General features: G+C 36.7%; 1 protein-coding gene and 1 non-coding gene across 2 annotated transcripts in view; one reads left to right on the top strand and one right to left on the bottom strand.

Annotated features, from left to right (window-relative positions):
* The window catches only part of USH2A (usherin), a 930,744-nt gene that overhangs the window by 611,739 nt on the left and 292,165 nt on the right, over nt 1–26,840 (bottom strand). The gene's annotated exons all lie outside the window — the stretch shown is intronic.
* Nucleotides 24,335–24,406, top strand: TRNAC-GCA (transfer RNA cysteine (anticodon GCA)). Its single transcript has one exon. It is a non-coding gene; the product is annotated as a tRNA-Cys (tRNA).

The raw sequence follows: 26,840 nt of genomic DNA on the forward strand, positions 1-26,840 counted from the left end.
ACACACTGAAGGTCATAGTATATATATATTCACGAACAGTGTATTTCAGGAGAAATAAATGGATGAGGGTGAAAAAAGGGAAACATTTAGGCTATAGTTGAATCCTTTATAATGGCATGAGAACTGAAATTCTCTTTTCCTAACATTGGCCAGTCTTTTCACAAAGTATTTACTGGATGAGGGAGATGCAGAGAATAGAGCTCCCTTCCAAGGAATCGAGTGGGAGAACAATCTTCTTAGCATCCTGTTAGAAAATGTTTCCTGTGAGTGAGTTTGAAAGGAAAGGTCACACAATATTGAATCATCTGTATATATCCATTGAGATGTCTATTATTGGATCCACCTCATCTGTCGTGGCCAGCCTTGGCAATGCTTCCTCTTCTTTATCTGATTTGTTTCATGAGAAAGCACTCAGGACAGTGTTACCACCTCTATTGCTGGCATTTATACAGAGACCTTCTAATACCCATCTGTGCTGCCTGCCACTGACAAAATAACAAAGGTGATTCTGGAAAATTACCCAAATGATACATCATTTCTCAATCTAAAACTAAAAGGGGGGAGGCAAACAAAGATTCAGTGAACCTAAAAATCAATGGGTGAAGAGTAACTATCAAATAATTCAAATTAAATGCTGTTGCAGCAAAGCTGTCAATTACCCTGCCTTCTTTTATTCATTTTGCTTTTCATTGCATGACGGTTTCTGTTCCTTTCCTTGGAGCCATTATAGAGCATCAGCATGGCAGAAGAGTGATTGGGGAAATCTGGCAACCAGATTTGCTCTCTATATTGTAAGAAAAAGATGCTGATTCAGAAGTCAGTGTATTTTTAAACTTTCTATAGTTGTCAACCCAAAAGATGTAACTCAGGATGAATAACCTCAGGGACTCTGGAAACTTTGGAGAACTTCCCTGCAACCTAGAATGAGATGGGATGTTTAACGTTGGGGTCCAAGAATTTGAATAGCACACTGGACAGTCTGATAAATTGACTATCATGCGGAGAATATAGACAGATTTTATTAGAGTAGAGACTTAACAGTAAAACTGATTAAATATCTACCTAAGCCCAGTACTGCATGTCCTTTTTTATATAATTATTTGATCTTGGAAACAATTGTGATTTAGACACTGCTTTCCTTACTTTAAAGATTAAGATACTAAAGCTTCCGGTGTTTAAATCTAAAGGTTTTGGATACTTTTGAATCCATGTCTTCTGCTCAAGTCCAGGGATTTTCTTACTCTAAGACAATTAGCTATTTAAACAAATAATATATAGAACTATTTTGATATTATAATTGCAGAGAACAGTGGCTTTCAAATCATTTAGCAGCACAGACATTGACTAAACCCCATTTGAAACTCCTCTTCCTATCTTTTAAAAACTTACAAACTATACATTTCCCAGAATCATCTCCTACTACTTTCCCACAAAATGAACAAATGGACCAGTAAAGGATCAATGCTTTATCCAAACTGATTGGTTTGCTGTTTCTCAAACCTGCCCTTTGATTTCTCTTCTTGATGCCTTTATTCATGACTATCCCTCTCCCTATAGTACCATGCTCAATTCTTTTGTCTCTTTAAAAATTCACCAGTTTATAGATTATGTCATTGTGATCTCCATTCTGAACCCCTCTTTGATCATCTTCATTGGCTATAATTTGCTGTTAATAATAACACTTAATTGCTATCATATCTAGATACTTTATACATGAACGTCTCTCATCATCACAATGGCTCTCAGACAAGCATGACATTTACCATCATCTACACCATTTTGTACTTGATGGAAATGAAAAGCAGAGAGAATGAGAGAATTATATGAGGACAGGGACTTAGTGAGGTGGTAATGATGGAATTTGAACCCAGAGAGTTCAATCCAGGAATTTGGACCAGAATCTCTAGAAGCCAGCTTTGTAACCACTCTACAAACCACCTCTCATTCCTTTGACTGTGATAGGACACAATTTTACCTTCTTTGTTTATATATTACTTTCATTATCTTACTTGTCTTTTTAACCCTTGGGCCTGAGATGATTGACCTTTCAAAGAAAAGAAGAAACAAATCATCCTCTTTACTCTCATAGTTACAGCATTTTGCTTTCTTACTTTCAACTCCTTTGTTTAGAGTCAGAAGAAAAAAACCAGACATATGTTGTACACATGTGATGTGTGTCTTATGAATATTTGTGGTCTCTATAGCACTGAGGATGAGATGGTTAGATAGCATCACTGACTCAATGGACTTGAACTTGAGCAAACTCTGGGAGACCGTGGAGGACAGAGGAGCTTGACATCTATAGTCGAAGGGGTCGCAGAGAGTCTGACACAACTTGGCAGCTGAACAACCTGAAATAGCACTGAGCATTTGACAGATTCTCCAGAGTTTTATGTGCAGTTGGGTTGCTTCGGGAGATGAGGCTCATGAACTGCTGCCGAGCCAGGCTGAAACAAACGATCATGGAGGCACCATTCATGTCAAGCCTTACTTTTTATGGCCTCTACCATTTTACTTCTCTCAGTCCCTACCTTTGGTTTGCAAAGTAATCAGATTGATTGTAATACCAGATAAAAGGTTGATGATACAGACTACACAGTCAATTTCTTCTGTTCTCACTGAAGAAACCGAAGTAAACATAATTTCCAACATCATTAATGTCAGTGGCCTTACTACAACCCTACAGTGTATGAGATTGTCCTCTGCTGGGAATATTCGTGATAGGACTCCACTTGGAAACCCCCTAGGGATGTTTAGCACTTCAGAGCATCTTTTGCGCTCCCCTTAATGAAAGTCTATTTTCAACTACTTATAATCCAGAAAGAACAAAATGCCTAATCCATTTAAAAATGTTACAGACTGATTTTAAAAACTTAGTGTATTTTCTCTCCCAGTGGGCCAAGAATTCAATTTTAATGTGAGAAACATATCTTCATCCTCTAATTCCCAAAATATGTATATCTGGAATTATGCTAAATGCAACATTAAGATAAATGCAATGGTGATGGTAGGGAGGTGAAAAAGAGTTCCAAGGTTAAAGCAATGTAGCAAAAACTCATTCTTTTATATTCACAGTCACTAACTACTTGCATATTAAATAACCTAAGAAATCATGCAACAGCATTAACAAAAGTGACGATAACAACATATATCAGGCTAATGATACACAATATGTTTTCTAAATCTATTTCAACACATTAGATCTACTCTGCATTCAGACCAGTGTCCCATTAGAACAGCAGTTTGGGAAGAACCAAATTGGCTTTATTGGTTATATAGCTGTGTCAACAGAACCATGACTTGCAAACTACTCAAATCATGCCTAACTGGGAAGGCTCAAAGTCTACCTACTTACAGGTGTAGCTGAACTTGGGGAACCGACGTGAAAAATACACCGACAGAAGTCATCAGAAATGGGATTTGTGACAGGACTCAAAATAGAGAAACTATATTAACCAAAAGGGTTTTTAAGGCTCAGAAAACCAAAATATAGAGAGCATGGTTCCTCGATTGTGACTGTGGACTGATGATCCATTCCCCCCAGCTCAGGAATCAGAATTGGAAGGAGGAGAAAGACTGGCCTTAGGCATAAAAATTCAAGGCTATATTAAACATAAGCCCTTTTCCTAGGACTCAGGTATGAAAATGTAGGACAATATTTATTCATATCTAATGCTCTAGAAACTCATTATTTCATTAACTTAAAGGGGAATTAAATTAGCACATAGGTCTATTTTTTCACATCTTAGAAAAAAATAAAAAGCTCTTCCTTTCAGGGTTTTATGTTGATTTTCATATTATTGCTTAAAATATGAATGATTATCATGTATATGTCTGTCTAATTCTGAATGATGATAATTAGGAAATCGCTTTTCCTTTTTCAGTAAACTCACTGATAGCTTAATTCCTTTTTTCTTCTCCTTTTCACAGATTTGTGGATTTATGGAACACTGAATATTATGATTGATTACAATATTTGTATTATAATGAATCAGATGATTGGGTCTATCATGCTGCTTATAGGATATCTGCTCTGCACTGCATCCTGTCTTGCCCATGAACACTAATGGAGAGTTGTTTTGACTCAGAAATACTGAGAGCTATAAGTAATTAAAAGCAAAATTGCTTTCTGTGCTTTGTAACAACTTTTTGAGACTCAAATTATAATACCTAAAATATAAACAGCTATTCATTTATAAACCAAAACAAAATATGGAGAACATAAAAGTTTAGAAAATCCTTCCCATATTTTCCTATCTTTTATTTTTAAAATGAAGGGAAATTATACATACTCTTTGACGCAGGAGTCATTTCACATGCAAAAATCTTTAAAACGTATTCCAATAGACATAAGCAAAAGAAATGGAGAGGAGAGGGAGGCAAATTTAGGAAACCATATCAGTTAGTTAATATGGAGAAGCAACGTCTCAGGGAGGGCAAGAAATATTCACTTTAAGGAAATAAAACAGAAAATCCTGAAATTTCAATTGAGTCAACTCTATTAGTTTGATAAAAGGATTCCAAAGAACTTGTATTTAAAGGTTATAACTATGATGCAGTTGGGTTCCAAGAAACTAGTTTTGTCCAATCAATTCAAAGTTTATCTTTGAAGGAATTTTTTTTTTAATTTAGATAAGCATTGTCCACCTAATGGATGTGTTTTGTATACTGTACTTCTTTTATCAGCATTGAATGAAATTCAGTGTATTTGTGGCTGAGAGATGACATTTTGTCTGTCAAATGAATTTCATTGCCTTCAGAAACAATTACAAATCACTACTTGACTTGACAGTAATTAAACAAACACTGAATCTGTAAAAATTCTGAAAGAGGAGTGTCAAGAGTGAAGTAAGTCAGACAGAGAAAGACAAGTATCATAGGAAAGTGCTTATATGTGGAATCTAAAAAAATGGTATAAATGAACCTATTTACCAAACAGAAACAGAGTCACAGATGGAGAAAACAAATTTATGGTTACAAAAGGAGAAAAGGCAGGCAGAGGGATAAACTGGGATGTTGGGATTGATACACACACGCTACTATATATAAAAATAGATAACTAACAAGGACCTATTATATAGCACAAGGAACTCTACCAATACTCTAGAATACCTATATGGGAAAAGAACCTAAAAAAGAATGGATATATATATATATATATGTATAGCTGATTCACTTTGCTAAACTCCTGAAATTAACACAACATTGTAAATCAACTATACTGTAGTAATTTTTTTCTTTTTTTTAATGAAAGCTGATATACTGGGACAACCCAGAAGGATGGGATGGGGAAGGAGGTGGAAGGGGGGTTCAGGACAGGGGAGATACATGTACACCTGTGGCTGATTCATGTCAACACATGGCAAAAACTACCATAGTATTGCAAAGTAATTAGCCTCCAATTAAAATAAATAAATTAAAATATTTTTAAAAATGAATGGATGGCAAGTAAAGAGCTTTGCTAAAGTGAGGTGGTGATTAAGGGTGATCACAGTCCAACAGCACGTAGGTATACAACTTTAAATTATTTAGTTTATCTGCCGTTTCTGGCCGGGAAGAGCGGTATTCTCAAAACTGTGGGTCACACCCTAGTCATCCTAGCTACCCTAGGATAGTTGTATCTGATTAAAAGAGAGATGCAGTACTGAGAAGATGAAAATAGTAGATGTATACCATTGTCATAGTGTTACATAACAGAGGTGTGAATATCTACATTGGAGCCTGAGATTTAAGCAACCCCCTCTAAAATATACCACCTGTAGGACTTTGGGCAAGTTACTTATCTTCTCTAAGTATCTTAGAGAAGTTATCTTAGTTACTTATCTTCTCTAAACCTATTTTACACATTTGAAGAGGGGATAAAATCAACAAATGCCAGTGAACCACATAGAAAATTGCTGGGAAGGAAACTAAGCTATTAGGTTTACCATAAGATTTCAATGATCAAGAAACTGTAGTCTATGCCCAGTGACTTGCTGCCATATTAACTCAACCCTTTTCTCTATACATATTTAATTTCACTCGTACTAAGCTTTCTGACCTCAATTACAACAGACCCATGCTGACCCAACTGGAGAAGGCAATGGCAACTCACTCCAGTACTCTTGCCTGGAAAATTCCATGGACAGTGGAGCCCGGTAGGTTGCAGTCCATGGGGTTGTGAAGAGTCGGACATGACTGAGTGACTTCACTTTCACGCATTGGAGAAGGAAATGGCAACCCACTTCAGTGTTCCTGCCTGGAGAATCCCAGGGATGGCAGCGCCTGATGGGCTGCTGTCTATGGGGTCACACAGAGTTGGACACGACGGAAGCGACTTGGCAGCAGCAGCAGCATGCTGACCCAACAGTCACCTATGATCATCATCAACAAAAACATGATAGATGTTAGAGCTAAAGGAAAATCCTAGTGATTATTTAACTATAACTCTTACATTGGACAGTTGAAAATGCACCAAAAGGGAAAAGGACTACTGTCAGTGAATGTCTTTTTCACTGGGCTTTCACACATATGAAAAGAATTGAACAAGACTGGCACATATTCAATGGGAGACTCATTGATCTTTTACGGAGATCAAATCATATGTATGTCTCAATATGTTAAACCTTATCAATATAAGCATAATGCATAGCATAAAAATAAAGTAAATGATTAGAATTTTTGCTTGTTGGGATTCAGCATTTACAGTCCAAAATTGATCTTAAGTTTTGAACAATGAGTTTCTGTCAAAGCTATTAATGGTTAGCCTTTTGGATATACATGAAAAAAATGCCCACAAAGTCCAACATGCTATGCCTTTAAGGGGTCATCATGCTAAAACAGCTGTGATGACAACTGTGTATCTTTGATTTGTATCAAATGATGCTCTTACATATTAGTACAATCACAAAGTTACATAGAAGAACGTTGAACAATAGCTCAAGTTGGTGATTTTGGTTGTTGCACACATAAAGAAATGTATTAAAATCAGCAGGAGTTGATAAGAAATCCACTATCTACATGCTATTAAGGTCTCAATTGAACCCAAGCATTCCGAGGAAAACAAGACATCTACGCTATCTCTACAAATATAACAAATCTCATGCTAAGACTAATCGTCCAATTAATTATGTTGCATTTTGCAGGATCAATTTTCAGTAGAAATACACAGCATCTCTGATTGAATATTAATGATTAGAGTCTTGGACGGGTAGTATTCAATTGCTTTAGTTATCATACTATGCTGCACTATGGTTGCAAATTCATAATTTTCTAGTAAATCAATTAAAGGCAAGGAATTTGAGGGAGGTGTTTTGTATCTCTTTTTGCTTAGGTTATCTCTTCCTACACAAGATTAATTCTTTACTTTCTCATCAGTTATGCAGAGCAATTGTTAAGGGTTGAATTATATCCTCCCCCCAAATTAATATTTTGAAGTCTAACCCGTAGTGTAACTTCAGAATATGGCCTTATTTGGAAATAAAGTCTTTACAGATATAATTATTTAAGATGAGTACATACTGGAGTAGGATGGATTCCTACTCCAGTATGACAGGTGTCTCCTTATACAAAGAATGCCAGGTAGAAAAACAAACAAACACATAGGAAGAATATCACCCAAAGATGAAGTCATTAGCCAGGGCGATACATCAGAAGCCACAAGATGCTAAAGCTTGCCAGCCAAGTATCAGAAGCTGCGGAGGGGTCTGGAAAGACTTTTCCCTCACAGCCTTCAGAGGAAACCACCATCATGATCTTGGAGCATGATCTTCCAGCATCATGATTTTGGACTTTTAACCACCAGAACTGTGAGACAATAAATTTCTGTTGTTCAAGCCATTCAGTTTGTAGTTCTTTGTTATGAGAGCGCTAGCAAGCTATTACAGGAATAGTTACAAGAATGAACACTGTTGCATCAAGTATTGCCACAAGTGCCATAATATATAACAACATATTTTACACAATTATTTTTTAATTTAGAAGGTTAACAGTTTTGAGATAATGTATGTATATCGTATAGCATGTGATATACATGTGTACCATGTATACATATGCATATCATGTGTATATGTACACATGTATGTATATCACATGCTATGCAGTAAATATATACATATAGAGAGAGCACCAAGTTTAAAAAGACAAGGGATTAGTCAATGCAGAATCATGCCAGACTCAAACGATTATATGATCATATCATTTACTTTGATTAGGACTCATATCTATAGGATGAGTGATCTGGTTGAGAAGTGAGAGAAAACTAGACTTGAGAAAATTAATGTATAAAAACTTTATAACTGACAATTTTGACTTCTTAAAATTGCTGACTCTATTTTTACAAAACTCTTTGTTAGCATGTAAAATATGTTTCTTTAAAGTGGGAAATTATGACTATTTGGGGATATGAGACGATCAGACTACTAACTCAAATTTAAATAATGTGACTATTTTGCCCTATTATTTTATATACAGCATTTTATTCATGGTAAGAAATTATATGTTTATAGAGTCAAATGGCAATCAGTTTACTGGAGCAATCTGTTTTAATCAAGCTACATTCTCACACATGGACAAATTCTACTAATGCGGTTGCTTTACATCAATTAAAGATAAGACATTTTGGACTTGAAAAAAGATGAATGCTTTAATGCAACTGGGCAGTCAAATCCACTGATAAAACATTTATGAAATCCTTATATAGGTTCATCCTAGTTTCCTTTAAATAATTTCCTAAAAGAAACTTTTTGTGTGTGATGCTGAAAAAACGTGATGGTATCAGAATCAGACTGTTATACACAAATCATATGAAAAATCTAATCATATATTATTACCAGACTATAAATGTTTTGAAAGCTGATATTACTAATCTCTGTATCCTGGTCATGGCTTATACTTAGTAGACTTCACAACAGATAGTGGCTAGAGTGGACCAATCAATATTTTGTATTGCTCAAAAATGCAGTATTCAGTTGAATAGAGGCAAAAAGTAAAAATAAAAAAACAGTTCTGGTTCAGCATCTGAAAAATCTCCATGACTAAAACAAAAATCCACTATCTTTGTTTTAAGTTAAAGAACCACCACTGTTACATAGTCAGAGCAGCTACTGCTCCAGCTGTAGCCCCTTTTCATGGGTGATGAGCTTCAGTTAATTTATCATGTGCTTCCCTGAGGCTGCCCGGAGAAGATCTCACCACATTTTTTTCTTTTATTTTTCCTGCATTTTCTAGCACACCAAGTCCTCTCTCTTGGCTCATCCTTTGATTTTTATTGACCTTTTTATTGACTTCTACCTGATCACTTGATGGACTTTTAATTTTTATTTGACTGTTGTAACAATAACATGTAGATGTTATATAACCTTATTCTCTCCCTGTTTGTGACTCAGGGCAGAATACCCTTCTGTGATGAAAGGAATGGGCAGAGCGTCAGTGTAGCTATGAGCCCAGAAAAATTTCAGAAAGATAACGCAAGACTGGGATGGCAAAAGGAGAAAAGAGGCAGGATACCAAAACAGCTGATGAGTTTTTCAATATAATCAAACTTTAAACATAATATACATGGATATATACTATATAAAATATAAATATTTTGAATGAATATTTCTTCCTCTTGCTAAACCAAACCTACAGCCTCCATATCACTCCATCACCTTAATACAAAGTATAGCCCTCTTCGTCAGAGTCACTGTTCCTATGTTTGCTCCATCTTATTATCTATAATATTCTCTTATTATTTACATATCCTCTAATTCTGGATTACTCTCCCTCTTTATTCCTTCTTCATCTTCTCAGCCTCAGCATTTCCTTTAATTACCAACTGCTAAGGACTATCAGCCAAGGTCAGGAAGCAAGTGTGATTCCATCTTCCCTGTTCTGTCCATTTTTGCTTAGATCAGACTCTCAATGTGCCTGAAATTGTTCCCAGGAGTTTACACTTGCCCATGTCACCACTTTGGAACAAAAATCATCTCCCATACCCCAGACACAGGCTTTTAAAAAATCTTGAAGTTATAATGGACCCTTGAGTCACAGCTAACTCAAGGTGTTGAATTATTTCCCCTTCTATAGGGAAAAAAAAAAATAAAAAATTCATTTTCTTTCCTTCTAGTCCTTGGACCACATGCCTATGTATCGCTGTTAACTTACAGATTGTTCAATATGCTTGATGATAACACTAATCACAGTTAGTGTTTTATCACCTGGAAAATAGACAAAACAAGATCCTGACTTAGAACAGACAATAGTGTTGATGTTTATTTAGCCTTCCTAAAATGTACTTCTAAATAGATTCAGCTCAGTGACTTCAAAACCTATCAGCCAGATTTTTGATAATATAATCCTGCTGTTCAGTACTTTTCCTGAGTTCTAATTTACATGAGCATTGATCTGATTGCATGTTTTACCTTAAAAAGCTCTGCAGAGTCATACCCTATCTCTTTACTATTCCCAACTTTTGGAAACACACACACAAAATTAATTAGAAGGTAATTAACACACTATGAAAAATTCAAAACCAGATTCCTTCAAATAAGGGCTGCTTTAAATGTATTTCAAGTAACACAGGAAGGTTATCCTAACCTGCATCAAATGTGATCAAAGAAAATTTGAATTTAAGATGAGGTTTAAAAATGATCACTTTATTTTTTTAATATAAATTTATTTTAATTGGAGGTTAATTACTTTACAATATTGTATTGGTTTTGCCATACATCAACATAAATCTGCCACAGGTATACACGTGTTCATTTTAAAAGAAGCTTTAGGAAGATAAATTTTTCATTTTGGTGAATCAACAAACAAGTAACATGGATTTCTGTTCACCTGCTGAACCCCATTAGAATGCAGTCCCCATGAAGGCAGAGATTTTATTTCCATTGGTCCACAGAGTCATGCACATAGAAGATGCTCAATAAAAGTTCTGAATAAAGTTGAGTGATTTATATGAAATATTTATATAAAGTATGTACCTTCTCAGCTTCTTAAAGTCATGGATTATGCCTTGTTTGCTTAGGCATCTTTATGCTCTAATGCAGTGCCTGGTAATTTGCTGCTGTTCAGCAAATATTTGCTTTTTTAAAAGAAAGAATGAAACTCACTTTCCCACATGGGTGGATCTAGTCCAAAACCCTCTCTCCCACAGAGCTGTGATTTGATTTCATGTGTTCCCTTCTGTAATTATACCTAGAAGGCTTCTAAGTGAACATGCAGTTCTGAGCAGGGCAAGAGGAGCCCAGAAACAGGCTGCTTCTTCTGACATACCATCAAAGTGACATCTGTCAGACCAGCCTACTGTCCAGATCAGGGGCCTGAAGGGATGGGGCACAGACAGGTACATTTCAGCTGAAGGGAGGCAGACAACTGCCCCAAGGCGGTCAGACTGAAGAGAGGGCCTTGGGGGAAAGCCTCCGGAAGACGCACCAGCAGCCGTGAGCAGACACGATGCCTGTAGGCCCCCGAGAGAGAGGGCACTCAGTTAGGCTGTAGTGCTGCCAAAGGCAGAGGGCAGACTTCGAGTTTTTCCTGGGGTTGCTCTGCTTCCACCGCAGACATTTCATCAGTTAACAACATACATCTTTCTTCCGCAGATGAGATAGAATGGACCCCTTAGGAGGGCTATTTCTTTGCATTTTAAATGTTGGCAACCCATTTAAACAAAAAACAGGAGAGGGGGCAGAGATCCCATTTTCTCTAATTACAGTTGTCATCATCTATCAGTCTTCATAATTTGGCAAATACATTCTATTACTTGGTGTGCTGGAAAAGGGAGGTGTGGGGCATGTGATGCAACTTCCTGCAACTAATTAAGGTACCATTTTGAACCTGCAATATACACACATAAATCTCAGAAGGAAACAAAAACTCTCAACATTATGCACAGGGAGCCATTAAGCTTCCTGTATGCCTCTTGAGAAACCTATATGCACGTTAGGAAGCAACGGTTAGAACCGGACATAGAACAACAGACTGGTTCCAAATAGGAAAAGGAGTACATCAAGGCTATATATTGTCACCCTGCTTATTTAACTTATATGCAGAGTACATCATGAGAAATGCTGGGCTGGAAGAAACACAAGCTGGAATCAAGATTGCCGGGAGAAATATCAATAGCCTCAGATATGCAGATGACACCACTCTTATGGCAGAAAGTGAAGAGGAACTAAAAAGCCTCTTGATGAAAGTTGAAGAGGAGAGTGACTTTAAAAAATCAAGTGTCAGACTTTATTTCTTGGGCTCCAAAATCACTGCAGATGGTGATTGCAGCCATGAAATTAAAAGACACTTACTCCTTGGAAGGAAAGTTATGACCAATCTAGACAGCATATTCAAAAGCAGAGATATTACTTTGCCAACCAAGGTCCATCTAGTCAAGGCTATGGTTTTTCCAGTGGTCATGGATGGATGTGAGAGTTGGCCTGTGAAGAAAGCTGAGCACTGAAGAATTAATGTTTTTGAACTGTGGTGTTGGAGAAGACTCTTGCGAGTCCCTTGGATTACAAGATCCAACCAGTTCATCATGAAGGAGGCCAGTCCTGGGTGTTCACTGGAAGGACTGATGCTGAGGCTGAAACTCCAATACTTTGGCCACCTCATGCGAAAAGTTGACTCATTGGAAAAGACCCTGATGCTGGGAGGGATTGGGGGCAGGAGGAGAAGGGGACAGCAGAGGATGAGATGGCTGGTTGGCATCACCAACTCGATGCACATGAGTTTGGGTGAACTCCAGAGTTGGTGATGGACAGGGAGGCCTGGTGTGCTGTGATTCATGGGGTCACAAACAGTTGGACATGACTGAGCGACTGAACTGAACTGATGCTTCTAGTAAACACCCTTGCTGTAGCCTTCCTGCAGGAATGCTGCTGGGGGTACCCCAAACTCTGTTGGCAGGGATGGTACTCTACTGAACACCTAAGGAATTCACAGAGGCTGGGATTTTCCCAAAAACTCCATTCCTTTGCAAGCCCTGCCATGTATACCAAGAGTCTTTCAATATAGCCTGCCTCGCGGATGACTTCTCTGTGGAGTTCTCAGCAGCCAATCAAATGGTCTTCCTTTGGTAAAGTTTGTTAGCTACCTCCCATTGCTGAAAAAAAAAAACCAATTCTTCTTATACAAAGTACTGTAATGGTCTGCAAGTCTATCTCCCCTACTGGAATTTTAGTTCCTTGTATTTACAGGGTCTCAGACTCTGACATACAATGTTATTTACATTATATATACAGATTATATATATTATATACATATAGTATGTTATATAATAGTTACATCATTAAAGAATACATCAAGATTATTATATGTAATCCTGTCAACTACAAACTGGCACTTGCCAAAGGCATTTGCCATCTGCTTCTGTGGAGATTGAACCCTGTTCTGCTGCAGCTACTGACCTTCGACACACCCGGAAGGGAGTTCAGGATGGAGAATAAGGTGTTTTGTGCTTCAGGGAAACTGGTGGAACAGGTCTTCAGATAGATATTTTCAGGAACTGATTTCATGATCCCAATCCTTGCATCTCCTCATATCTAGAAAAGTATTAAATCCCTAGCAGGAAACTTTTATAAAATAAGTGCTTGATTGTGCCTTCACCAAAATCATATGTATTGAGCTTTCCCCATTACATTTTTAGAGCAGTTTCTCAGAGCTATCTGAAGTGCTATCTCCTGGGCTGCAGTCCTCATTTTACCCCCAAATAAAACTTAACTCACAGCTCTCATGTTGTGCATCTTTTTCTTAGTCGACAGTACCATCAATCTCTTGTTCACACCTCATAGTATCCTGAAAATATTTATTCACCCATTTTTTCATTCACTCACTCACCACACAGTTAATCAATACCTACAGTAGGCTAGTAAATTTTAAATGCTAGAACAGACACTGGCTTTGTTCTTAGGGGTCTGAAATCAGAAACTCTAAAATAATAAAAACAAAGGTTTGGTTGAAATGAAAATAGAAACAAATTATCATATTAAAATAGCCACAACACAACAAAAACAATATATATTTTCTCCCACTCAAAATGCTAAGTACAGCTTATAATTTATTTCTTTGAACAGGTCAAGGGACTTTGAGATCTATTTTCTCATTTGATTCTCATTTAAGTCTGGAAGAAACCAGGAGATATTGTGAATTTCATTCTACAAATAAGGGGTGTGACATTCATAAAAGATGAAATGGAAATATCTCCACTAGTAGGTAATGGTAGAGCAAGGTCTCACCATCTCACCATATCAAATTGCCTTCAAAGACTATATTAGGTTTGGCAATCATTTGTCAAAACTTAATACCAAGTGTTGAATTTATTCCACAGTTGTAAACAGGAGACAAATAATAGATATAGATAACATAGGTACAAGTTCAATCATATTTCTTGTCCCTTTATGTAAACAAAATTGCTAATTGGTCTATAATTTATATTGCTCAGTTCTCTTCTTCTAATAAATATGGAGAGAAAAGGATTTTCATCAACTTGCTATAACAAAAATCTTATTATAAATGAAAAAGTATCAAGATTTGATGGGAAACATATTGACAGAATGTGAAGAATGGTCTTCTGGTCCTCCTTGTCTGGTCCCAGACCATTTGCTAGTTTTGTCTAATCTGGGAGGTGGTGGGGGTGGGAGGTAGGTGGGAGAACAATGATATTTATCTCTCTGAAGTTCAATTTTCTCAGCTAAAAACCTAGTTGATACTCCCCCTGATAATTTCCTAAGATTGTCGAGAGATCAGTAAAATGATACATATGGAAGGTACTTTAAAATATTTTATATTTTATGCAAATATAAGCTGTTTTATTAACCCTCATCAGATCTGATTTGTTTTCCCTCTCACATGCCTATGCCAATTCTAACTTGATTTAGTCTCCGCACCTTAATTATACTCAGAAACATAAAATTTTAAATATTTAAATCTCACCTAATTTAATCTAATATTAAACCTGCATTTCCCCCCTTGAGTTTTAAACCCATTACTTCTTGAAGTGTCTTTGTTGGGTAATGAGAAAAATTGGTCCCTCTCCTCTCTATAACACCTCTTTATGCATCTGTAAACAGTTTCCATGTGTCCCCTCTGTCTTTCTCCTTAAAAATTGAACATCCTCAGGTCTCTCAGCCTTTTCTTAGAGGCCCCATTTTCAAATCCCTTCATCATTTTTTGCTGCTCTCTTTTGAAACCTCTGGCAAATGTGTCTATGTTTTTAAAAGTGTGCTGTCCCAAATGGAACATGGTACTCCTCTCAAGGGCTAAGGATTGCCAAGTGGAGCCCAATAATCACCTTATTTATTTTATCCTAGGCAATTCTGCTAATACAACACAGAGTAGCAATTGCTTCTTTTCCTTATTTTTCATAACAGTATCACACTTTTTACTTTTTCTAAGATGTTAAATAGTATAAATTAGAACTCCTGAGGGCAAGAATTATCAAAATTAACTTACTGATCTTTCTTTTAGTCACATTACCTAGGGCAGCATTTCATAAATATTAGGTATTTAATAAACATAGAGTGGGCCAATAAACAATACTTTTATCTACAAATGGTAATACTTAAACAGTTTCTGATTTGATGAAAAATATGATCTTTTCATTTCTGAAACATAATGAAGGGTAGAAAAATATGCAGTTGACTCCTATGGGATTACTTAACACAATTAGATTAAAATGGGCTAAAAAAGATTTTACTGCATTTTATCTACATAAAGTATCTCTTCATTTACATGAAATTTTCTGGGAAGTCCATCAGAAAACCAGAAACACAAACCATGAAACTAATGACCAATTAACTTAAAATCAATTACTGTATGTAATATGATAGAAGACCTTACAGAATTCAACTGTACTGTCAAACTTGCTTAATATTTGATTTCACAGGACCAGATCTAGAGAAAATATCAAAGGATTTGGCAAGGTCAGTGACTAGCATACAGAAAGCCTTCATCTTCTATTGTATCTGCTACTGTTTTGACTGTCAAAAATACAAGCCAGGAAACAAATAAATAGCTCTATCAAGACTTTCTTTGGGGAGAACTAATAAATGAGAGAAAAAACAAAAACAAAATGTAATCTCACACAGATGAGTTTGGATTTAAAGGAATCTGGGGTAGTGATGATACCCTTTATCCTCTAAGTATTATGAACATTTTATCTGATCAGACTGGCTAAGAATCTGTTACCACAATGTTGCACAGTGAGAAAATATCAAGTGCATCAGTAACAATGTAGCTAATCTCCCTTAGCTATTCAGATGAGAAATGACCTATAGTTTAAATACAGCCCTTTCAGGGGAGAAGAAAGAGCAAGGGATTCTTACAGAATGAGAACCATTGCAGAATAAATGATGTCTCCTGGACTGTAGATTTTTTTTAATGGTTGACAAACATATCTCTGGTATGGATTTTCATTGAAGATATACAGCACCAAACTAATTCAAACACCTTTCATGAAACTTAAAGACTCTCATTGGCAAAAACAAATACATATCTTTTGAAAATTTCCTAAGCAATTATGACTGTTTAGTTATCAATTATGTTTTGGAAATTTACATTATACTACAAATATCAGGAAGGGCCTAAAAGTTATAAAATACATTAAAAAAATAATTTAGTTAGGGAGCAGGGCATAGAAATAGAAAAATCATAAACTCCAACCAACAATTCAGTTTTTAAGCCTAGCAACATTTTATACTGATAACTTAATATACAAAAATTTACTGGATTTTCAGGCAGTTTCTTCTCCTGCATATCTGGCTAATCTTTCTTGGTTATCCATCCCTGAATGCCTTTCATCCCCCAAGGTTTATCCTTGACCCTGAGTTGTTTCACACATTTTCATGGCTCTAACTTCCATCTACATGTTGATGGCTTCTTTTTAAGACTCTCTGGTTGCATTTTCAAACTCAAGCTCTCTTGAAAAAAGAAAGTTATTATCCAGAGATAATGGTATATTCTAAATTCAAGTCTAGGAACAAACCCAGCCTAGGGAAAATCCTTGGACATAGAGAGAGTGGGAAAGCCTTCAGGAATTTCTCCTCTTTTCTCTCTGATGCTTTCTGTTCATATGCTTTAATTCTGTCTCTCTTTTCTCCCCATCTCTGCAGCAGTACATCTCTCTCTGCTTCTCAATTAATTTATATATTTCAATTAATTTTCAAGTTTTATTCAAAAGATAAGAAAGGCTGACCTCTGGATTTCAATTTCAAATTCCTGTGAGACCTGGATCAGTCCTGCTTGGGTCAAACATTCTTTCTTGTCCTAACTAAAATTAACTGATCAGTGGAGTAAGGGTCTGTGATTCAAAGAATGTGATCACAGACATTTTAAGGTCAATCCATTCCCTCCCCCCTTTTATTTTTACTTTAACTGATATTAAAATCTATTATTTTTTATATTGGAGAATAGTTGATTCACAAGGTTGTGTTAATAATAGTTTCACAAGTACAACAATGTGTTTCAGGTTTTCATGTATCTATTCTCTTTCAGATTCTTTTCCCATTAAGGATGTTGCATAATACTGAGCAGAGATCCCTATGCCCTACAGTAGGTCCTTGCTAGTTATATATCCTAAATATAGCAGTGTATGTATACATGTCAATCCCAGCTTCCCAATTTATCCTTCCTCCCAACCCTTCACCCCTGGTAACATTAAATTCCTTCTCTGAGTCTATGAGTCTGTTTCTGCTTTGTAAGTAAGTTCATTTGTATCATTTTTCTTTTTCTGGCTTCCACACATAAGTGATAAATACAATATTTTTGTTTTTCTGTCCTGACTTCACTTAGTATGACAATCTCTAGTTCATCTAAGTTGCTGAAAATGGCATTATTTCATTCTTTTTAATGGCTGAGTAATATTTCATTATACACACACACACACACACACACACACACACACACACACACACCCCACATCTTCTTTACTCATTCATCTGTTGATAGACATTTAAGTTGTTTTCCTATCTTGGTTACTGTAAACAGAGCTGGCTAATTTCTAGTCTACTATTTGAGGAATTTTAAATTATTGCTACTGATTGGTTTTGACTATTGCACACTATTAGGCAGGGGGAAAAAAGCAGTATTGATAATGGCTACTGCTAAGTCACTTCAGTTGTGTCCGACTCTGTGCAACCCCATAGACGGCAGCCCACCAGGCTCCCTCATCCCTGGGATTCTCCAGGCAAGAACACTGGAGTGGGTTGCCATTTCCTTCTCCAATCCATGAAAGTGAAAAGGGAAAGTGAAGTCGCTCAGTCGTGTCCGACTCTTAGCAACCCCATGGACTGCAGCCTACCAGGCTCCTCCACCCATGGGATTTTCCAGGCAAGAGTACTGGAGTGGGGTGCCATTGCCTCTCCTTGATAATGGTTAAGAATAGTCAAATGGCTTTGTTTTCCCATAAGGCCTGTGAGAGCATTTATGAGTCTACTGAACTCCAGCTACAACCTCATAGTCCAATAGCGCGTCTCGGGTATAACAGACATCCACAACATCGGCAAGAACAAAGCAAATGGATAAATTAATCACTTTGGAAAACAACACCCAGCCACTGCTAGTGCCCTTGCCTGGGATGTGGTGTTTAGAAAGCTTCCATTTCATATATGTGGTTTAGGTGAGAATTCCTAAGTATATTGTCTTACATGAGCACACAAAATGGAGATAATGTTGCATATTGGACACACAGGAAAAAAAAAAGGAAAATGGAAAACAGGATACTTGCTTAAAGTTTCTAATGAGGCATTAACAGTTCTGTAAATTAAAGCTCTAATTTGCAGTTTTACGAAGTAAACAAGGAGAGAACAGCATCAGATGTAGGCTGTTGCTTGCTGCGCCCACTCAACACGTTCTAAGTGACTGTCAAATTGATTTTGCAATCCTCAATTATATTTCTCTAATTTTTTTGACTACTGAATTTATCAGTATGCAGAAAAAATCAGTTTTAAGTAAACTATTTTTCTCAGTTAAACTTAATAACAGAGCATATTAACACCAATTATGTGAGCTATAAAAATTATAGAAGTGCCACAGCATCACAGCAAAAATTGGTCAACTGTGTATTCAAATGTGTATTTTACATTTTTACTGATAAATTCTTTTTTTGAAAAAATACTTGAAAACAGACAAACTATAGCATTTTATCTATAGAAACTTTTGTCCTAATATGAATAAATTTAAAAGAAATTCTTTCCTACAGAGTAAAACAAGTTATTTTGTTGAAATTATAGATTCTTGCTGCCAACATAGTTAAGTAAATCTCATTTTTACTGTGTTTATAAACATAGTAGATATCATTTTTTTTTTCAGTTAAATTTGGAATGCCACGCTTAAATCTAAAGTTTTAACTTTGTGTAAGTCTATATCTGAAGGAAATGGCAACCCACATCAATATTCTTGCCTGGAGAATTCCATGGACAGAGGAGTCTGGAGGGCTATGGTCCATGGGGTCGCAAAATTGAGCATCTGAGTACACACACACATATCTAAAGGAGTTCAAGACCAGTACGTTAAATAATAGAAAAATTGATTGATTTTTCTCTAAATAGAGTTAAAGCCATTTTCCCACCACAATGTAAATCACTGGTTGCAAGAATCACCTGGAGAACTTTTTCTTTTATCCATTTTTGAGGTATAATTTATATGCAATAAACAATATCTATTTAAAGTGTATGGTTCAATAAGTTATGAGAAAATCAAAACCACAATGAGAAATCACTTTGCACCTGTCAGAACATCCATAATTAAAAAGAACACAAACAACAAAAGTCAGTGAGGATATGGAGGAAAGGGAACCCTCCTATGCTGTTTGTAGGAATGTGAGGTGGTACAGTCACTGTGGAAAACAGAGGTTTTGCCAAAAAAAAAAAAACTAACTAAAAATAGAACTACCATATAACCCAGCAATTTCACTCCTGGATACACAACCAAAAGGAAAAAAAACAAAAAAACAACCCATCATTCAAAAAGATATATGTACCTCAATGTTCACAATGACATTATTTACAATTGCCAAGATACAGAAACAACCTCAATGTTCATCAACAAGTGCGTGAATAAAGATTATATATATACACACACGCACCTGAATCCTACTCAGGGATTAAAAATAATGAAATTTTGCTATTTGCAACAACACGGATGACTGACTTACAGGGCATTATGCTAAGTGAAATAAGTTAGACAAAGTAAATACTATATGATATCACCTATATGTGGAATCTAAAAAATTTAACAAACTAGTGAATATAATAAAAAAAAGAGAGTAGCAGCCTCATGGACATAGTAAACTACTGTTTACTAGTAGGGAGAGGCCATATAGGAAAAAAAGTTATAAGAAATATATACTTGTGAAACCCTTACTACAAGTACTATGGAACATCTCCATCACTCCCTCTTCCTCAGCCCCAGGCCACCACTGCTCTCTTCTATAGATTAGTCTGCATTTAAAAACTTTTATATAAATGGAATTATAATTAACTACTGTCCTGCTTTCTTTACCAACAAATAAATTGAGATTCCTTCCCATTGTTGAGTAGTATCCCATGACATGGATATACCACGGTCTGTTTATCCATTCACCTATGGATGGATATTTGTATTGTTTCCAGTTTTTGACTACGCTAAAGTAGGGGCTATGAATATTTATGTGCACAGACTAATTCCTGAATCTCAGAAGGCTCCATTTTGCTTTTGTTCAGTTACTATCCATCTCCTGTCTTTCATCACACTGATTCACTTTCTGATTCTTCAAATTCATATAAATGGATTACCAGGCTCTTGTGTTTCTAGCCTCTTTCTCACAGGAATAGGTTATGAAATTCACTCATGTTGTTGTGTGATGCAATATTTGGTTCATTTTTATCGCTATACATAGTTCATTGAATTAATATATTATAATTTATTTTCCATTATTTTGTTGGAGGAAATGTGAGTTGTTAACAGTTTTTGATTGTCAAGAATATAAAGTTTCTAAGAACAACCTTGCACATGATTTTGATACACATAGATATGCATTTATTTTGGATATCTATGTGGCAGTATAATGGTCTATTTTTGTCTATGCTTATACCAAAACTATACTCCCTTACCTACTGCAGCTTATAGACAGTCTTGATGTGTCATAGCGTAAATCCTCCAGCTTTGTCTTTCCTCAGTATAACCTTGGCTACTCTAAGTCCTCTTCTTTTCCATATACATTTTAGAGTCAGGTTGCCAATTTCCCCCAAATCCTGGGATTTTGCCTGGAACTACTTGAATTCTACAGATAAAATTAGAAAGATTTGATATTTAATTGCATTAACATTCAGAAAATGAATATCACGGCATCTGGTCCCATCATTTCATGGGAAATAGAGGGGGAAACTGGGGAAACAAGTGTCAGACTTTATTTTTTGGGGCTCCAAAATCACTGCAGATGGTGACTGCAGCCATGAAATTAAAAGACGCTTACTCCTTGGAAGAAAAGTTATGACCAACCTAGATAGCATATTCAAAAGCAGAGACATTACTTTGCCAACAAAGGTCCATCTAGTCAAGGCTATGGTTTTTCCTGTAGTCATGTATGGATGTGAGAGTTGGACTGTGAAGAAAGCTGAGCACTGAAGAATTGATGCTTTTGAACTGTGGTGTTGGAGAAGACTCTTGAGAGTCCCCTGGACTGCAAGGAGATCCAATCAGTCCATTCTGAAGGAGATAAGCCCTGGGATTTCTTTGGAAAGAATGATGCTAAAGCTGAAAGTCCAGTACTTTGGCCACCTCATGCGAAGAGCTGACTTATTGGAAAAAACTCTGATGCTGGGAGGAACTGGGGGCAAGAGGAGAAGGGGACGACAGAGGATGAGATGGCTGGATGGCATCACTGACTCGATGGACATGAGTCTGAGTGAACTCCGGGAGTTGGTGATGGACAGGGAGACCTGGCCTGCTGCAATTTATGGGGTCACAAAGAGTCGGACACAACTGAGCGACCGAACTAAACTGAACTGAAGTCTTCATATCCATGAACATGAGTATCTCATCATTTATTTAGGTTTTCTTCAATTTTTCAAGGAAACACTTTGTAGTTTTCATTGCAGAAGTCTTACATTATTTTTTTTTAACCAGGTTTGTTTCTAAATCTTTTATACATTTTGGTGAAATTATAAGTGGCACTAATTTTTTTCTTTTCCTGATTACCTTTTGTTATTCAACAGAAACATTTGATTTAGGAACAGTAATCTTTACACAAAATCCTTGCTATATGTACTTATTAAACTGGAGGCCTGGCGTGCTGTGATTCATGGAGTCGCAAAGAGTCGGACACGACTGAGCAACTGAACTGAAACTGGATAGCTTATATACCATCTTGATTCTTCTATATGAAGTCATGATATCTGCAAATAAAGATAGCCTACTTCTTCTTTAACATTCTTAATGTCTTTTTTTTTTTTTTTTTTGCTACATTTTGCTACTGGCTAGTACTTCCAATATAATATTGAATATAGTTGGTGATAGTGGACTTCCTTGTCCTCTTCCTGATACCTGGGAGAAAATGTTCAATATTTTATACTAGTAGTATTTTATAAAAAATATATTTTTATAAAAAAATAATGTTTCATTCTTAGTTTGATGAGAACTCTATCAAATGTATTTATTGAAATCAAAGAGATAACTTAAAAGGTTTCATCTTTATTAGGTTAATGTAGTAAATCGTATAGATATTTTGGTCTTCTCTTCCTTTTATCTTTTTCTATTTCATTAATTTTTGCTTTTATTTTTACTACTTCCTTCTTTCAAAGTTGGGGGCTTCCATTTGCTTTTTCTAGTTTCTCACTGAGTTAGAAGCTTACATATTTGATTTCTAACTATTCCATTTACTAGAACATACATTCAAACATTCATAGCTTAAGATTCGGTTCAGTTCAGTTCAGTTGCTCAGTCATATCCTACTGTTTGCGACCTCATGAATTGCAGCACACCAGGCCTCCCTCTCCATCATCATCTCCCGAAGTTCACTCAAACTCATGTCCATTGAGTCGGTGATGCCATCCAGCCATCTCATCCTCTGTCGTCCCCTTCTCCTCCTGCCTCCAATCCCTCCCAGCATCAGAGTCTTTTCCAATAAGTCAGCTCTTTGCATGAGGTGGCCAAAGTACTGGAGTTTCAGCTTTAGCATCATTCCTTCCAAAGAACACCCAGGACTGATCTCCTTCAGAATGGACTGGTTGGATCTCCTTTCAGTCCAAGGAACTCTCAAGAGTCTTCTCCAACACCACAGTTCAAACGCCATCAATTCTTCGGCGCTCAGCCTTCTTCACAGTCCAACTCTCACATCCATACATGACCACTGGAAAAACCATAGCCTTGACTAGACGGACCTTTGTTGGCAAAGTAACGTCTCTGCTTTTCAATATGCTATCTAGGTTGGTCATAACTTTCCTTCCAAGGAGTAAGTGTGTTTTAATTTTATGGCTGCAATCACCATCTGTGGTGATTTTGGAGCCCCAAAAAATAAAGTCGGACACTGTTTCCACTGTTTCCCCATCTATTTCCCAAGAAATGATGGGACCGGATGCCATGATCTTCGTTTTCTGACTGTAGAGCTTTAAGCCAACTTTTTCACTCTCCTCTTTCACTTTCATCAAGAGGCTTTTTTGGCTCCTCTTCACTTTCTGCCATAAGGGTGGTGTCATCTGCATATCTACTACTATTTACTCCCATCAGGGATAGAGTCGAAATTTTTTCTACAGAGATTCGAATTTAGGTATTAATTTAATTCTAGATCTCCTATTCTAATATATTCCAACTCTCTGTTTATATTCTGCATCTTTTCATTTATTTTATTTACAATACTAATCATAGCTGCCGTTGCTGCTGCTGCTAAGTCGCTTCAGTCGTGTCCGACTCTGTGCGATGCCATAGACGGCAGCCTACCAGGCTTCCCTGTCCCTGGGATTCTCCAGGCAAGAACACTGGGGTGGGTTGTCATTTCCTTCTCCAATGCATGAAAGTGAAAATGAAAGTGAAGTCGCTCAGTTGTGTCCAACTCCTAGGGACCCCAAGGACTGCAGCCTACCAAGCTCCTCTGTCCATGGAATTTTCCAGGCAAGAGTACTGGAGTGGGTTGCCATTGCCTTCTCCAATCGTAGCTATTTTATACATATATAATTTTCATATACAAATTTTGTGTATGTGCATATATATATATCAAATATGTCTAGATTACTTGAGGATCTGTATTTTTTCATTTATTAAGGTCTATATTTTTGGTATTCTTGGTAATTTTGCATTGAACAGCAAACATTGTGAATTTTAGAAATGTAGACTGTTGTTAATGTTATCTTCTTGCAGCAAATATTTAAAGTATTCTGGCAGAAAGACAACTTTTACTCTACTGGCTTCCCTGGTGGCTCAGATGGTAAAGCGTCTGCCTGCAATGCAGGAGACCCGGGTTCGATCCCTGGGTTGGGAAGATACCCTGGAGAAGGAAATGGCAACCCACTCCAGTATTCTTGCCTGGAAAATCTCATGGATGGAGCCTGGTAGGCTACAGTCCATGGGGTTGCAAAGAGTTGGACACGATTGAGCGACTTCACTTCACTTCACTTCACTCTACTGGCAGTTCAGATGAGTTGAGGGTTTACTTCCTGCTTTTGGATGACTGCTCTATTTCTCATTTGTTCCCACTGCTACAATTTCAGCTGAACATCTGACATGTTTACCATGGGCCTTCCTCCTTGGTAGGCTCTGAACTCTAATTTTTTTGTCTTTCAAAGCCAAGCTTCCTCCACCTCCACACCCAAGACTATGCAATATAGGATTAACCAAATAGAAGGAAAATACAAAAGATAAATAAAAAGCTCATTGAAATGGTTTTTCTTATTTCTATTAACTTGATCCCATAAGTCATGGCAGTCCTAGTTAAACAATACTGTCTTGATACAGCCATATTATTAAGAAATTTTATCCAGCTTTTTATTTTTTCTCAGCAGGAGGATTTTTTGACTGCATCACAGCTGGAGTCAGGAATCCTTTGCAATTATTTCATTACATGTTTGATGCCTGATTTCATTGCAAGCTTCCAAGCTCCCTAAGGTTAGGGGCTATGTCTGTTTTATCCAATACTGTTTCTAAAACACCAATCATAGCATCTGGCATACATGCGTCCTAAGTCACTTCTGTCCTGTCCGCCTGTTTACAATCCCATGGAGTGTAGCCCTCCAGGCTCCTCTGTCCATGGGACTTTCCAGGCAAGAATACTCGAGTGGGTTGCCATTTCCTTCTCCAGGGGATCTTCACAACCCAGGGATTGAACCTGGGTCTCCTGCATTGCTGGCATATTCTTTACCATCTGAGCCACTGAGAAAATGGTAAAGATTCACAATACATCCAATAATGATCAGGCTCCTCCATTTAAAGATGGAGGTAAAAAGCAGAGTCAAAAGTTTGAAAATAAATGTGCAGAAAACAGAAGGGGAAGTCTAGTGAGAAATATTTAGTTTATTTATATGTTTAAAAGGATATAATGATAACATTATTATTTAGGGGCACACAGTTGATTAGAAAAAGCCCTTCTTTTGAAAACTATTGATAATCTTGAAGGAAGCATTTACAAGAAAGCAATGGGCAAAAAAAAATACAAGTGACAGATTAAGGAGTGATTTGTTAAAGTGAAAGTCCCTCAGTCGTGTCCGACTCTCGCGACCCAATGGACTATATAATCTGTGGAATTCTTCAGTTCAGAATACTGGAGTAGGTAACCGTTCCTTTCTAAAGGGCATCTTCCTAACCCAGGGATCGAACTCAGGTCTCCTGCATTGCAGGTGTATTCTTTACCAGTTGAGCCACCAGGGAAGCCCAAGGAGTGATTGGTAGGTGAGAATACTGACACACTGAAAGTGTCTTCTTTTTTAAGGAGCATGATAATGAGGAAAATACAAGAAATAGACTTCGATTTATAAGCGTATGTTAAAATGTCAAGTAATCACTCACAATTCAGTTATGAGAGATAAAACATCCAAGTCTCTAGACAGGGAAGGCAACTTAAAAATCGAACTTCATAGACTGAATAACATGAAGTGAAAAATCAGAGCAATCTGGAGTAGACAGAGGTTATAAAAAGAATATCATCAAGATGTACGTGGTTTCAGCACATAAAACACATGCATGAGTGTTATAGCACATAGTTCAAAATCCTGAATTCCAAAACGCCAGCCATTAAATGCATATATAATAATGACTATTATGATATTGTGTGCTAATCCTTTATGGTGAGTTCTGCCTTGAAATCTTATGATAACCCACTTTAGAGATGAAGAAACTGAGCTGGAGAGTAGAGAAACGACTGAGGCAGAGTGAAACACCAGCGTGCAGAGGAACCAAATTTTAAATCTGGGGAATCTAACTCCAGAACCTGCACTCTACCACTGCCACTGCTGCATTCCTTCTGAACAAGAATGTCGGTGTTAATACCACCATTGCCCTTGAAATAGAATTCAATCAATTTGATGCTGTTAATCCATCCATAGCATTGATCACTGTTGTTTCTAAGGCACTTCCAAGATTAAAAGTGCTTTTTATTGTACTGTATATGTTTATTATGATTGCCGTCCTAAACCTGTCGCAATAAGCCCTAATGATATGTATAGGTAAAAGTGTCTAAATATTCATTAACCTCAAAATTTAATGAACCTAAGGAGATCCTGTGTCTAAGACAGATGTAACATCCCATTTCCAATAATATCATGTGACAGATAGGGTGGGTGAGAAAATGACTCTATCTGTAATAACAGAGAAGTAACATCACCAGCAATTAAGGGTCATTAATAAGAATCTCATCTTCCCTCTAGCACTATATAGTTTAAAAAAATATTTTCTTAAACATCTTGGGCCAATAGAGACTAGAC

This window comes from Budorcas taxicolor, chromosome 16 (assembly GCF_023091745.1).
Source record: "Budorcas taxicolor isolate Tak-1 chromosome 16, Takin1.1, whole genome shotgun sequence".
NCBI classification, from domain to species: Eukaryota; Metazoa; Chordata; class Mammalia; order Artiodactyla; family Bovidae; genus Budorcas; species Budorcas taxicolor.